At 46.4% G+C, this 13,285-nt stretch overlaps 1 long non-coding RNA gene across 1 annotated transcript; it reads right to left on the bottom strand.

The window, feature by feature from the left end:
* Nucleotides 1-393: 393 nt before the first annotated feature.
* LOC147963253 (uncharacterized) lies at nucleotides 394-1,666 on the bottom strand. The gene is made up of 3 exons (XR_015608797.1): nucleotides 1,611-1,666; nucleotides 1,391-1,503; nucleotides 394-1,314 (listed from the first exon to the last, which is right to left on the bottom strand). It is a non-coding gene; the product is annotated as an uncharacterized LOC147963253 (long non-coding RNA).
* Between the last annotated feature and the right edge of the window lie 11,619 nt (nucleotides 1,667-13,285).

Raw genomic sequence — 13,285 nt, 5'->3', positions numbered from 1 at the left:
AAGATGCTATCCCAGTAAGAATGTGTTGTCGATTCTTCTTATCCAATACTTATAACATTTTAATGATGTCATGTGAATTGCTGGAAAACATGTGAAGTTTATTGTGGCTAACATAATGATGGAAGTTTTGTAAGATACTGGTCCAATCAATTTGTGTTGTCACGTCCCGTTTTCTTAGTGAAGTTGCTATAGAGTGTAACAAAAGACTAATTTTATCGGTCATCTATGATATATATGATGTCTTGACGTGGGGTTTTATAGAGTGTAACAAATGTTGGCACTTAACTGATTTATCAGCCAATATTGTGGACAACGAAATAAAGTACTGAGTTGCGAACCACATACATGCCTAAATGAAGACAGGAATAGTTCAAAAGCATACAAACCATGGAAGCAAAACATAATGTGCACAAAAATTATTAAATATGCAGGTACAGTTTGCGATCTATTCTCAGGGCAGAAAAAACCTAGACAGCCGATAATTCAGACCATCCAGTATCACATCCAGCTTTAAAAAATTTTGAAGAAAGGACTACAGTCTACAGAACACGCTCAAGGCTCAATATAGTTGTGAAGATATATTTTTTCCACCACTGAAAACAGAGTAGATGCCATCTGGAAGAGCCAGCTTGCATCAGTTAATGCCTAACTCTGTTTGCATGAAGATAGCCTGTGAATGTAACAACTTATATCAATCTAGGCAACAATTTATATCAATCTAGGCATATTGGATACCATGCTAACCGAGGGTTAATATTCTAACCATTTGCTGGTCTTAAATCACGATATAACAGATTAACAACATAGCTTCTTCCATATATACCCGCTACCTTGCCGGGCTGGGCATAAGTAGAACTACATGTAACCCTTGATTGATGCACACCAGAGGAGACTTAGTCTTTGCCAGCCGTTAATCTCTTCAAACAAAGATACTGCAGAAAGAACGCAGATTTTCAGCTTACAAGAACTAGAGCAGGGAACCAACATCCGCATTTATACAAATCTAAGACAAGCTTTTTGGGATGGAAGTAATATGATTTTCAAGAAATGATTGTATATCTTGGACCATATAGAGTTTGAGACAAAACATCCTTTCACAATTAAGCAAATCTTCATTTTGGAACTGGCGCCGCTTGCTGGAAGAATGACATGTACCAGTAGGCTGAGGAATGCCCCTCCACGTGCTTTTGCTTCCCTTAGCTGCGATCACAATCGCCTCCTTCTCTATGTTGGCTTCGCCCCTGATCCTTCCGGCACCACCTCTGAAGGGCAACACATCCAGTGCTATAGTTTTTGCACTAGAGATTTAGGACACTGAAATCAGTTAAAAACTTAAAATAGATTAGTTATCAGAGCAAAAGAAATCTACCACAATACAGTAAATAGTTACCCTCGTAGCTCCAAACAATTGGCAAACAGAGAAGCAAGCCGGCTGAATTATCCATCAACAACTCTTTGTTGTTTCTTGAAGTTCTTTGCACTCGGGGCCAGCTGATCCTAACTCTCCAATCCGCAAAATGTAGACCATAGAAACATGTCAACTTAGGTGCAGTCTAAAACGTAAGCTTTGTAGTAACATAAATAAGGATCTAGGCCTGCAGTACACTAACCTTGTGAAAAAAGTCCTGGCAATTGAACTCTAGGGCTTCCATCCATAAGATCATAAACATATCACCCTTTAGCAAATTGCAGCTAACATATATTTCAGTTACTATAATCTCAACCTTGTGGCGGGACGGTCGGCTTAGGAGCTTGAGCATCGCCTAGGTGGAGCAGTGGTGCCATTACAGGGTCCAACTCAGCACGGGAGGGAGGGTTACGGCCTGCCCTCGACGGAACGGCAGCACGGCCCGTTGGCGGCAGAGAACGCGCTCTGCGCGTGCCAGGCCACGGCGACGGTGCTGCATGCGTGCGCCGGCAAGGAGATGGCCACGCGGAGCTACCAGGAGGTTGGGCGGCGCCGAACGGCATTCTGCCATGGTGTTGCCCCTGTCGGCCGTTACGGTGGTTCTGCCGCTGCAAAGCACGCCGGCGCAGGCGGCCCAGGGCGCCACCGATGCCAGGAAGGCGCCAAGCGCGCGTGTGAAGCTCCGGACAAGAGGGAGGGACTGCGAGCATCGAGCCAAATGCACAGTGGGCATGTGACTGAAGTTCTGTCAGGGAAACGACACTGAAACTCTGAATTTACTAAATATGAACAAAAACGGTGCATGCCAAGTGTTCGACATAATGATTCTGGCCTCTAGGGATTTTTCCTTGAGCTGATTTTTGGTGGAGTGGTCTCTCATTGCAACTAGAGGTTGTCTGAATTTTGGTGGAATTTTTGGGGAAGTGTAGATATGAATTTCACCAAATTTGGCAAATCTGGTCCAAACTTGCAGTGAGTGAAATTTGAAAATTTTGAAAAGAAGAAGAGTGGATCAAGAGGGTTCTAGGTTGTGGGTACTAAGGACTATCCAGGGGAGTTGGTTTGGGCTCAAGGATCAAAGGCATTAGGGTACTTGCTTTGTAAATCCCTTAGGTTCAAATGAAAAGACAGAATTATTTTGGAAAGAGAAATAATTGGAATAAAATCCAAAAATGGATTTTTTTTTTAGTTTGGACAGAAAGTTTGGGTTGTTTCAAAGTGGATGGAGAGGTTTTGGGAGGTCTCTCCACATGAGGCAAAATAAAATCATGGGTGGTTCCAAAATGAGAGAAGCCCCAAAAACTCCTAGGGTTTTCCTTTTAAATGAAAATAATCAAATTCAAAAAAAATACACTTGAGAGGAGAAGAATTCAGAAGAAAAGTTTCCATAATTCAAACACCCAATTTGAAAAGGATGTAAATGAAAATCCTTGCCAAAGGTGAAAGTTTTTAAGAGAGAGGTTTTCTGGAAAAAAATTAAATGGCCTCTCTTCAAAAACCAACAAGGTTTTTGCTAAAAACCAAAAGAAAATTTTGGAGTGTCACAACACCTACCCCCTTAGGAAAAATCTCGTCCCTGAGATTTCAGCTGATCCTTAAATAAGTGTGGATGCTCTGCCCGAAGAAAATCCTCTCTTTCCCAAGTTGCTTCACTTTCGGTGTGATTGCTCCACTGAACTTTGAAAAACTTGATGGTTTTCTGTCGGGTCCTCCTTTCAGACTCCTCTAATAATTTTACTGGACGTTCCCGATAGGTGAGGTCTGGCTGCACGTCAATGTTCTCATGGGATACTTGTTTCTCTGGTTTGCTTACGCACTTCCTTAATTGGGAGACGTGGAACACGTTGTGGATGTCGGACAATTCTTCGGGCAAGTCTAACTGGTAAGCTACCGTGCCTCTTCGTGCCACTATGCAGAATGGTCCAATGAATCTTGGTGCTAAATTCCCCTTAATCTTAAACCGTTGCAGTCCCCTCATAGGTGATACTCGTAGGTATACAAATTCACCGGGTTCGAATCTGACCTCACGATGTTTCCGATCATAATAACTCTTCTGTCGGCTTTGAGCGGTCTTGAGTCGGTCCCTGATTAGCTTGACCTTTTCCTCGGCTTCTTTGAGCATGTCTGGACCGAAGATACGGCTGTCACCGGTCTCTGACCAATTTAGCGGGGTACGGCATCTCCGCCCGTACAAGGCTTCAAAGGGTGCCATTTGCAGGCTGGCCTGGTAACTGTTGTTGTATGCAAACTCGGCGTATGGTAGGCTTTCCTCCCAACTGGTCCCATAGGTGAGGACACATGCTCTCAGCATGTCTTCTAAAATTTGGTTTACGCGTTCAGTTTGTCCATCAGTTTGGGGATGGTATGCTGTACTGAAGGCCAGTTGAGTTCCCAAAGCCTGTTGTAGATGACCCCAGAACCTCGAGACGAACTGAGTGCCTCTGTCGGATATTATAGTCTTCGGGACTCCATGCAGACAAACTATACAGGAGAGATAAATCCTGGCAAGCCTCTGAGTGTTGTGGGTCGTCTTCACTGGAATGAAATGTGCCACCTTGGTTAATCTATCGGTGATGACCCATATGGCATCATTCCCGTGTCGTGACCGAGGTAGTCCGACAATGAAATCCATCCCTATTTCCTCCCATTTCCACTCAGGTATTTTGCTTGGTTGCAGTAGTCCGGCTGGTCTTTGATGTTCAACTTTTATGCGTTGACAAGAATCGCAACATGCAATGAATGTGGCTATGTCCCTCTTCATACCGTGCCACCAAAATCTTTCCTGAATATCCTTATACATTTTGGTTCCTCCAGGGTGGATCAAATATGGGGCGGTGTGGGCTTCAGCTAGAATTTGCTGTTTGAGGTCCTCTATATTTGGCACGCAGAGTCTGTCTCCGTACCATAATATTCCTCCATCGTCTATGACGAACTCTGAGGCCTTGCCCATACTCACCTTTCTTTTAATTCCTTTGATGCTGGGGTGACCAGGCTGAGCTTCTTTAATTCTCTCCACAAGGTCGGGCTGTATTTCCAAGTTTGATATGGTGCCTTCCGCGATCATTAACAAGTTGAGTTTGGCAAATTCTTGTCAGAATTCGGGTCTTAAGCTTTGCAGACTGTTTTCGTCGGAGCTGGGGTTCCGACTAAGAGCATGGCCACTACATTTGCTTTTCCTGGATGATAGTGGATACCAACATCATAATCATTTACCAATTCCAACCAGCGTCGTTGCCGTAAGTTTAGTTCTGGCTGTGTGAAAATATATTTGAGACTTTTATGGTCCGTGTATATTTCACATCGATTTCCAAGTAAGAAATTCCTCCATTCCTTGAGTGCATGAATGACTGCTGCCATTTCTAAGTCATGAGTGGGATAATTTTCCTCATGCTTGCGAAGTTGCCTTGAAGCGTATGCGACAACCTTGCCTTCTTGCATCAACACGCACCCGAGTCCCTTTCGGGATGCGTCACAATACACTTCAAAATTCTTGTGTATGTCTGGCACAATTAATACCGGTGCTGTCGTTAATTTCTGTTTTAGCTCTTGGAAACTTTTCTCGCAGGCTTCTGTCCATTCAAACTTCTTGTCCTTCTTGAGTAACTGCGTCATTGGCTTGGCTATGGTGGAGAATCCTTCAATAAATCTGCGGTAATATCCTGCCATTCCCAAGAAACTTCATATGTCCGTTACGCTGGCTGGTGACTTCCAGCCAAGTACGGCCTTGACTTTCTCCGGGTCCACTGCAATACCGTCTTGGGTCAGCACGTGGCCTAGAAAACCTACTTGTCTTAGCCAAAATTCGCACTTGCTGAACTTGACATACAATTGATGTTTCCGGAGTTCCCCTAGCACAATCCTGAGATGTTCCGTGTGCTCTTCTGGTGTCTTAAAATCTGGAAAAGTGTGCACGACCAGTTGGCATTTAAGCGCGGGCGCCAGACCGTCAAGGAATTTCTCCATCTTCCTGCTTTCAGTCATACGCTCTTCATTGGCGTAGCGAGACAATAGAGTAAATTGACCGTTGTAATCTGACACTGTCATGTTCCTTTGTTTGAGGTCATCGAACTCTCTCTTCTTGATTTTCATAATACTCTTAGGAATGTGTGCACCACGGAAACCTTCCTTGAAATCATCCCAGGTTATATCACTTTCGTTGGGGTGCATGTGCAGAAAATTCTCCCACCATGATGCAGCTGCTCCTGTGAGATAGTGCGGGGCATATAGTGCCTTCTCGGGGTCTGAACATTTTGCAATAATTAATTTTCTCTCCATATCTCGAAGCCAATCCTCGGCTTCAAGAGGCTTGTCGGTATGAGAAAATGTTTGGGGACGTGTCTTCTGTAGCTCAGATAACTTGGAATGTTGCTGATACTGTCCATGGTGATTTCCCATGTTGATGACTTGGTTCATCATTTCCCAATGTTGTTGCTGACTCTGCTCATAAAGGCGGCACATTTGGGAAAGTGCCGTTTCACTGACCGGTTGACTCGACTGCTCTTGTGCGAAATTTTTGCCCGGTCGAGTGCCATAATTTTCCTCTGGTGGAGTTGGCATGGAGCGAGTCCAAGGACGAGACATTTTTCACTCTGGGGATATATTTTGTAAAACCCATAAGAAAAGCGAAAAGGGTCGCAAAAACAATTCCATAAATGCACAAAGCTGGCAAATAAATTAAATAACCAAGCTTACCGGAGAAAAACAAATCGATTTGCGCACGGAGAAGGACTGCTCATTACATATCTTACACGCAGGCGGTAATTATACAATACATCACTCAGGATATGCGCACATAATCCTGACATGTTATTTAGGCTAGTGCACTTCTCCCAATTCCTACATGATGCGCAAACAAGCTACTTCCCATATCTTACACGGCCGTACATCGCATGACGGCTAAGCGTACTTAGTCAGAGATGTTGATGATTTCCTTGGCCCTGCCAAGGGTGAGGCGTAGCGAGGCTGGGGACTCAACTTCCGCCTCACTAATAGGCTCCATACGAGTAGCGCTGCGCCGAGTAGATGTAGCGGGTGCCAGGGGCGGAACCACACGAATTAACTCTTATGCTAATAACCGATTAGCGATCGCACCTAGTGGCTTCCTACAGTCAGCCTGGCTCTGGTACCAAGCTTGTCACGACCGGTTTTCCAATAAAAATATTTATTGAGAAACCAATCTTTTGAGTCCAGTATGAGAAAAATCCTCCTTACTGGTAGACAAATTCTTGATACAATAAGCCAGTAGCATAAAATATATTACAGGGTCGAGCTACGGTTGCTCAACCAAATTATTACAAGCACGCCAATAATTATACATAATGGCGGATATGACACAGTGGTGTGGAGGCATACTACTGACTCGAGGATAGGGTGGTGGTGGAAAATCACAGCGGGGAGTGAGATACATGACTCTAAAACTGGCATCTCATCGAGCGTCGAGGTGAGGCTCGATGAATTTATTTGGTAGCGGAAGCGGATATAATACAGTGACCAAATCCAGGGTCGCACGAGACTGACTGGGATTCCTCTAGGCATCGGACTTGCTATCAAATTCTTCATCCATGAGATCGCCTTCGTCAGCATCTGGCCAAATCAACAAGCCAGGTGAGTACTTTGAAAGTACTCGCAAGACAGTTCGGACGTAAGATATAACAAATGCATGCATGGATGTGTCATGATTAATTTTACCAATGCACATTCAAAATTTAGCAAGCAAGGTAAGTAAAAAGGGAATCGGCGGTAGTCCGCCTGAAAACCCAACAAAAAGAAATAATAGGAAACCGATGGGGTGTCTGAAGCGACGCCTCGAAGGGTGAACAAATAAATAAAGATCATGCCGCAGTCGGGCGTCTAAGCGACACCACGTAAAGGGCTTAAACTGAAAATAAAAGACATGCGTGCCACAGTCGGACGTCGGGGCGACATCACAGAAAGGGCTTATATCGAAAGTAAATAATAGCAATGCCACAATCGGACATCTGAGCGACATCGCAGAAAGGGCTTTTATTGAAAGTAAATAATAACAATGCCACAGTCGGACGTCTGAGCGACATCGCAGAAAGGGCTTTTATTGAAAGTAAAATAACAATGCCACAGTCGGACGTCTGAGCGACATCGCAGAAAGGGCTTTTATTGAAAGTAAATAATAACAATGCCACAGTCGGACGTCTGAGCGACATCGCAGAAAGGGCTTTTATTCACAAGTAAATAATACTCACAATAAATATTCAATTCATGATAATAAACGGGTTAGTCCATCCACAGGAATAAACATTTAACCGGACTTAGCACTCATGTGATTCACCGGAGTCTCTGTCATCAAAACTGACATTTGTCAGGATAAGATAATATCGAACTTGGACATGGAATAGATGATTCAAAGGAATATATGACTCTGTAGAGTTTGTACGAAAAAATTTCCCACAGCCAACGGATTTCCGTAGTCACGAAGGACTAGTTCCGTTTACGGTCTTTCGGAAGAAAACACAGCTAGCCAGTACACGCCCATCCTACCTCTCGATGCCAGGAATCACCCTAGACATCGTCCAAGAAAAACTTTTGAGACGGGGAGATCACAATCTCGAATAGCATGGGATCAAATTTATATACGCGCGCTCTAAGGGGTGCCCCCCTCTCGGTCCCAACCGGAAACACCCATGCCCCCTGACCGGATGACTGGCTTTAATCCAGGGCCATGGAATCATCATCACGGCCTCTCCTTTTGGTGTGTACCAAGAAAGCGGTTTGCAACTTACTAAGCCATATTCCTTGCGAAAAACATGTGGTAGTACAGGGAAGGGAAAATGGAAGGAACTGGACCGATACGGGTTAACACTGAAGTCATATAGTCTGGCATAAGACTGGCATGCTACAACACTGCCATCTTACCCATCCTCATGCCAACACATGGCCATGCATACTCACATCCATCCACTTATGGATTTCCGAAACTCACTTGCCTCATCGTTGCATGTAACATGACATTCGTCGGTATGTTCATCAACATGCCATGAAACTACTTAATGCAAACATGCCAAAACAATCATCATATCAAAAGTTCAAACATGCTTGCCTGGTTCAGAGTAGTCAGAGCCTAGCTCGGTGAAGTTTGCGGTCCCGTCACCTCCTTCGGTATCTACGGTATAAAGAAAATATACGCGCTATCGTGAATACCGTGAGGTGCACAAAATTTTCTCCAAATATTTTTCAAATAAATCTGATAAAAAACTAGACAAAATTTCAAAGAGGACAGAAAAAGAATCAATTAAAAATACTCTTCTGTTTAAAAGTTATTAGTGTTTTTGTCCAGGGACCTATCTGTAATGAAACAGAAACTTTCCAGGGTTTTCTTTATAAAAATAGAAAACGATTCGATTGAAAATACGCCGGCCAGAGGGGTGACGTACTTTGGCAGAAGACACCTTCAGAAAATGGTTCGTTTAAAAAGAACTGAGAGGCTGACGGGCGGGTCCCACCCCTCAGGTTTGAATTTTCAAACGGGGGACGAAGCTCGTCGGCGCCCGAGAGCCGCGGTGGTCGCTGGCGGCGATCCACGGCGAGGCAGGGAGATCGGAGAGTACCTCCGTGTTCAGGGCGCCATTCCGCGTCTGTGGGAGGTGGTGGTGGTCGCCGGCGAGTACCACGTCGGCGGCGACGCTGGCTCCGGCGGACGGCAATTTGGGTGGTTGTGGACCTCGTCGGAGAGAGCTGTGAAGATCAAATTGAAGTGGGGGTTAGACTCTTAGTTGCTCGAGAGGGTTGCTGACGAAGTTGGGGAGCCGAAGACGGCCTCACCGGAGCGAATCGAGGTGTAGGCCGAGGCGAAACGGGGCGGCCGGAGTCGAAGAAGAAAGGCCCCTCGAGGCTCTCCCAGTGGCTAGGCGGGGTCTAGTGAGGTGGTGGAGTTGTGCGGGGGCGAGAGCAAGCTCGGGGGTGCTATTTATAGCCGGCCCGAGGCGGTTGCCGTGAACGGAGAAGTCCGGCGGGTGATGACGGCGGCGCTGTGGCGGGACGGTCGGCTTAGGAGCTTGAGCATCGCCTAGGTGGAGCGGTGGTGCCATTACAGGGTCCAACTCAGCACGGGAGGGAGGGTTACGGCCTGCCCTCGACGGAACGGCAGCACGGCCCGTTGGTGGCAGAGAACGCGCTCTGCGCGTGCCAGGCCACGGCGACGGTGCTGCATGCGTGCGCTGGCAAGGAGATGGCCACGCGGAGCTACCAGGAGGGTTGGGCGGCGCCGAACGGCGTTCTGCCGCGGTGTTGCCCCCTGTCGGCCGTTACGGTGGTTCTGCCGCCGCAAAGCACGCCGGCGCAGGCGGCCCAGGGCGCCACCGACGCCAGGAAGGCGCCAAGCGCGCGTGTGAACATCCGGACAAGAGGGAGGGGCTGCAAGCATCGAGCCAAATGCACAGTGGGCATGTGACTGAAGTTTTGTCGGGGAAACGACACTGAAACTCTGAATTTACTGAATATGAACAAAAACAGTGCATGCCAAGTGTTCGACAGAATTATTCTGGCCTCTAGGGATTTTTCCTTGAGCTGATTTTTGGTGGAGTGGTCTCTCATTGCAACTAGAGCTTGTCTGAATTTTGGTGGAATTTTTGGGGAAGTGTAGATATGAATTTCACCAAATTTGGCAAATCTGGTCCAAACTTGCAGTGAGTGAAATTTGAAAATTTTGAAAAGAAGAAGAGTGGATCAAGAGGGTTCTAGGTTGTGGGTACTAAGGACTATCCAGGGGAGTTGGTTTGGGCTCAAGGATCAAAGGCATTAGGGTACTTGCTTTGTAAATCCCTTAGGTTCAAATGAAAAGACAGAATTATTTTGGAAAGAGAAATAATTGGAATAAAATCCAAAAATGGATTTTTTTTTTAGTTTGGACAGAAAGTTTGGGTTGTTTCAAAGTGGATGGAGAGTTTTTGGGAGGTCTCTCCACATGAGGCAAAATAAAATCATGGGTGGTTGCAAAATGAGAGAAGCCCCAAAAACTCCTAGGGTTTTCCTTTTAAATGAAAATAATCAAATTCAAAAAAAATACACTTGAGAGGAGAAGAATTCAGAAGAAAAGTTTCCATAATTCAAACACCCAATTTGAAAAGGATGTAAATGAAAATCCTTGCCAAAGGTGAAAGTTTTTAAGAGAGAGGTTTTCTGAAAAAAATTTAATGGCCTCTCTTCAAAAACCAACAAGGTTTTTGCTAAAAACCAAAAGAAAATTTTGGAGTGGCACATTTACCCCGCTAAAGGTGTGCCGCAGAGCTCCTGGTGTGTCCCATCTGCTCTTTGCAAATGACATGCTACTCTTTTTCAAAGCTGAAGAGGAGCAAGCAAGAAATGTGAAGCAAGTCCTGCATGCTTATGAGAGAGCCACCGGACATAGCATTAATCCGGCCAAATGCAGTGCCTTATTTGGTGATGCGTGTACAAGTGAAGAGCAGCAGAAAGTACGTGCAGTTCTTAATTTTGTGACAGATTTGTTTGAGGATAAATACTTGGGGCTACCCACACCGGAGGGTCGCATGTCTCGTGGGAAATTTCAAAACTTGCAATCCAGATTATTGAAGAGAATCATAGCATGGGGAGACACGTTATTCTTGGCTGGAAAGGAGACGATGATCAAAGCTATTGCGCAGGCTATACCGACGTATGTTATGGGGGTGTTTAAGCTTCCTATGTCTGTATGTGATGACCTCAACCGCATGGTCCGGAACTTCTGGTGGGGAGCATCGGAAGGGAAGAGGAAGACACATTGGCTGGCTTGGCCAAAGATCCTGGCGCACAAAACACAGGGCGGGCTGGGTTTCCGAGATTTTCGCGCCTTCAACCAGGCCCTCCTTGCCCGGCAGGCGTGGCGCTTACTAATAAATCCTCACAGTTTATGTGCGCAGGTGCTCAAGGCGAGGTACTACCCTGAAGGCAGCCTAGAGGATACAATCTTCTCAGGCAACGCCTCCCCTACGTGGCAGGCCATTCAGTATGGCCTTGAGCTCCTCAAGAAGGGCATCGTCTGGCATGTAGGGGATGGCCGTAACATCCGGATTTGGCGAGATAAATGGATCCCCCACGAACCTTCACGCCAACTTATCACCCAACAGGGTACCTGCCGACTATGACGAGTGGCCGAGCTCTTGCACGAGGATAGGTCATGGCGCCTTGACCTGCTCCATCGCTACTTCCACCCGGCAGACGTGGAGATGATCTCCAGCATTCGTACTTCGACATGCGTCACCGACGACATCATCGCATGGGCCCCGGAGAAGAACGGTATCTTCACCGTTCGATCCGCTTATCGGTTCGCCATGGACGAGCGCGAGCGTCCACTGGCCACCGCCACGAGTAGGGCACCAGATGGTCATCGCGCCATCTGGAAGATCATATGGGGGTGCCCTGCTCCCCCAAAGGTACGCGTGTTTGCTTGGAGGATCGTTACGAACTCTCTTGCTACTTGGGCAAATAAGCTCTCTCGCCATCTTGAGGTTTCTGACCTATGCCCCTTATGTGGACTGGAACGGGAGGATATGTTCCATGCTTTCTGCAGGTGCCCGTTGGCAAAGGAGCTGTGGCATGCTATGGCCACGGATTGGTGTATCCCCAAGGTGGAGGACATCCTGTACACAGGACCGGAATGGCTATTTACCCTGCTGGACCCCCTTGACGAGGCTACGAGGATGGTCGTCCTTATGATCATGTGGAGAACCTGGCATGTCCGGAATGAGATCACGCATGACAAGAAGCCGCCACCTCCTGAAGCCTCACGACGATTTTTGCATGGGTACATTACTTCACTGCTCTGTATCTAACAATTCCCAAATGCGGATGTGGTCAAGGGGAAGATGACGGTCTCCTTGCCGCCGTTTGTCACTCGGCATCCCAAGGAGGCTAAGGAGGAGCGATCATGGACCGCGCCAGCGTCGGGACGCACTAAGCTGAATACCGATGGCAGTTTCATTGCGGAGACGGAAGCGGCAGGAGGAGGGATGATTTTGCGCGATGATCGAGGAGAAATCATCTATACTGCATGTAGAGAGCTGCGCACATGCGATAATGCGCTCGGAGCGGAGCTTGCGGCTTGCAAGGAGGGCCTGGAGCTGGCCCTAAACAGGACCGGGTTGCCTATCACGGTCGAGCTTGATTGCGCGTAGGCTGTGGCGATGATCACAGCAAATGGGGAGGATCGTTCGGTGCACCGCACCCTCATTCAGGAGATACGAGATTTAGCGACTACCGCTGGAAGGGAGATCTCATTTACTCTATGTTTCCGGTCACAAAATAAATGTAGCCATGAACTTGCCTCTTACGGGCGACGAACCCCACGAACCGCTGTGTGGTTCCACTCGCGGATTGACCCTGTTGTACGTCTGGCCTCCGCTGAGAGACCACCTTGAGTAATGAGAAATCCCTTTTCACCCGCAAAAAAAAACTTACACATTTAACTATAATGGAAAACAACTTATTTAATTTTAGTGCTGATGTATGAATGAGCCCCCTCTCTTGTTTCCTCTAATGGTTGCCACGCGTAACGACTATCAATTCGTCCGAAATATTCTTGCAATTATTTGAGGGATGAGAGGCAACATATGCATCGTTTCAACTGAAGTTCAACTTGTTTAATTTTGGAGTTCTAAGAACAAACTTGGAATAGACGTTAGTTTAATTATGATTAGCAAACTACTCTTTCCTACTTTGTCACGATGCCAATGTGACTCATGTGCATTCGTTTCATTAAAAGACATGAAAAGAAATGAATGTTCCACCAACCATCACTTGTTTGAATAATGCTATGGCCTTAAAATATACTACTCTATGATCACATGAATGGATAGCAAGCTCAGGCTTCTCACTTTACTTCTACATATTGGCAACATTAGCTTTAGTCTA

The sequence above is a fragment of the Triticum urartu genome, chromosome 6A, assembly GCF_056163025.1.
Source record: "Triticum urartu cultivar PI428250 chromosome 6A, HENAU_Tu73, whole genome shotgun sequence".
In the NCBI taxonomy this organism is placed as follows: Eukaryota; Viridiplantae; Streptophyta; class Magnoliopsida; order Poales; family Poaceae; genus Triticum; species Triticum urartu.
Note: the sequence above shows the minus strand (reverse complement) of the source record. Positions and strands in the feature narration are given on the sequence as shown.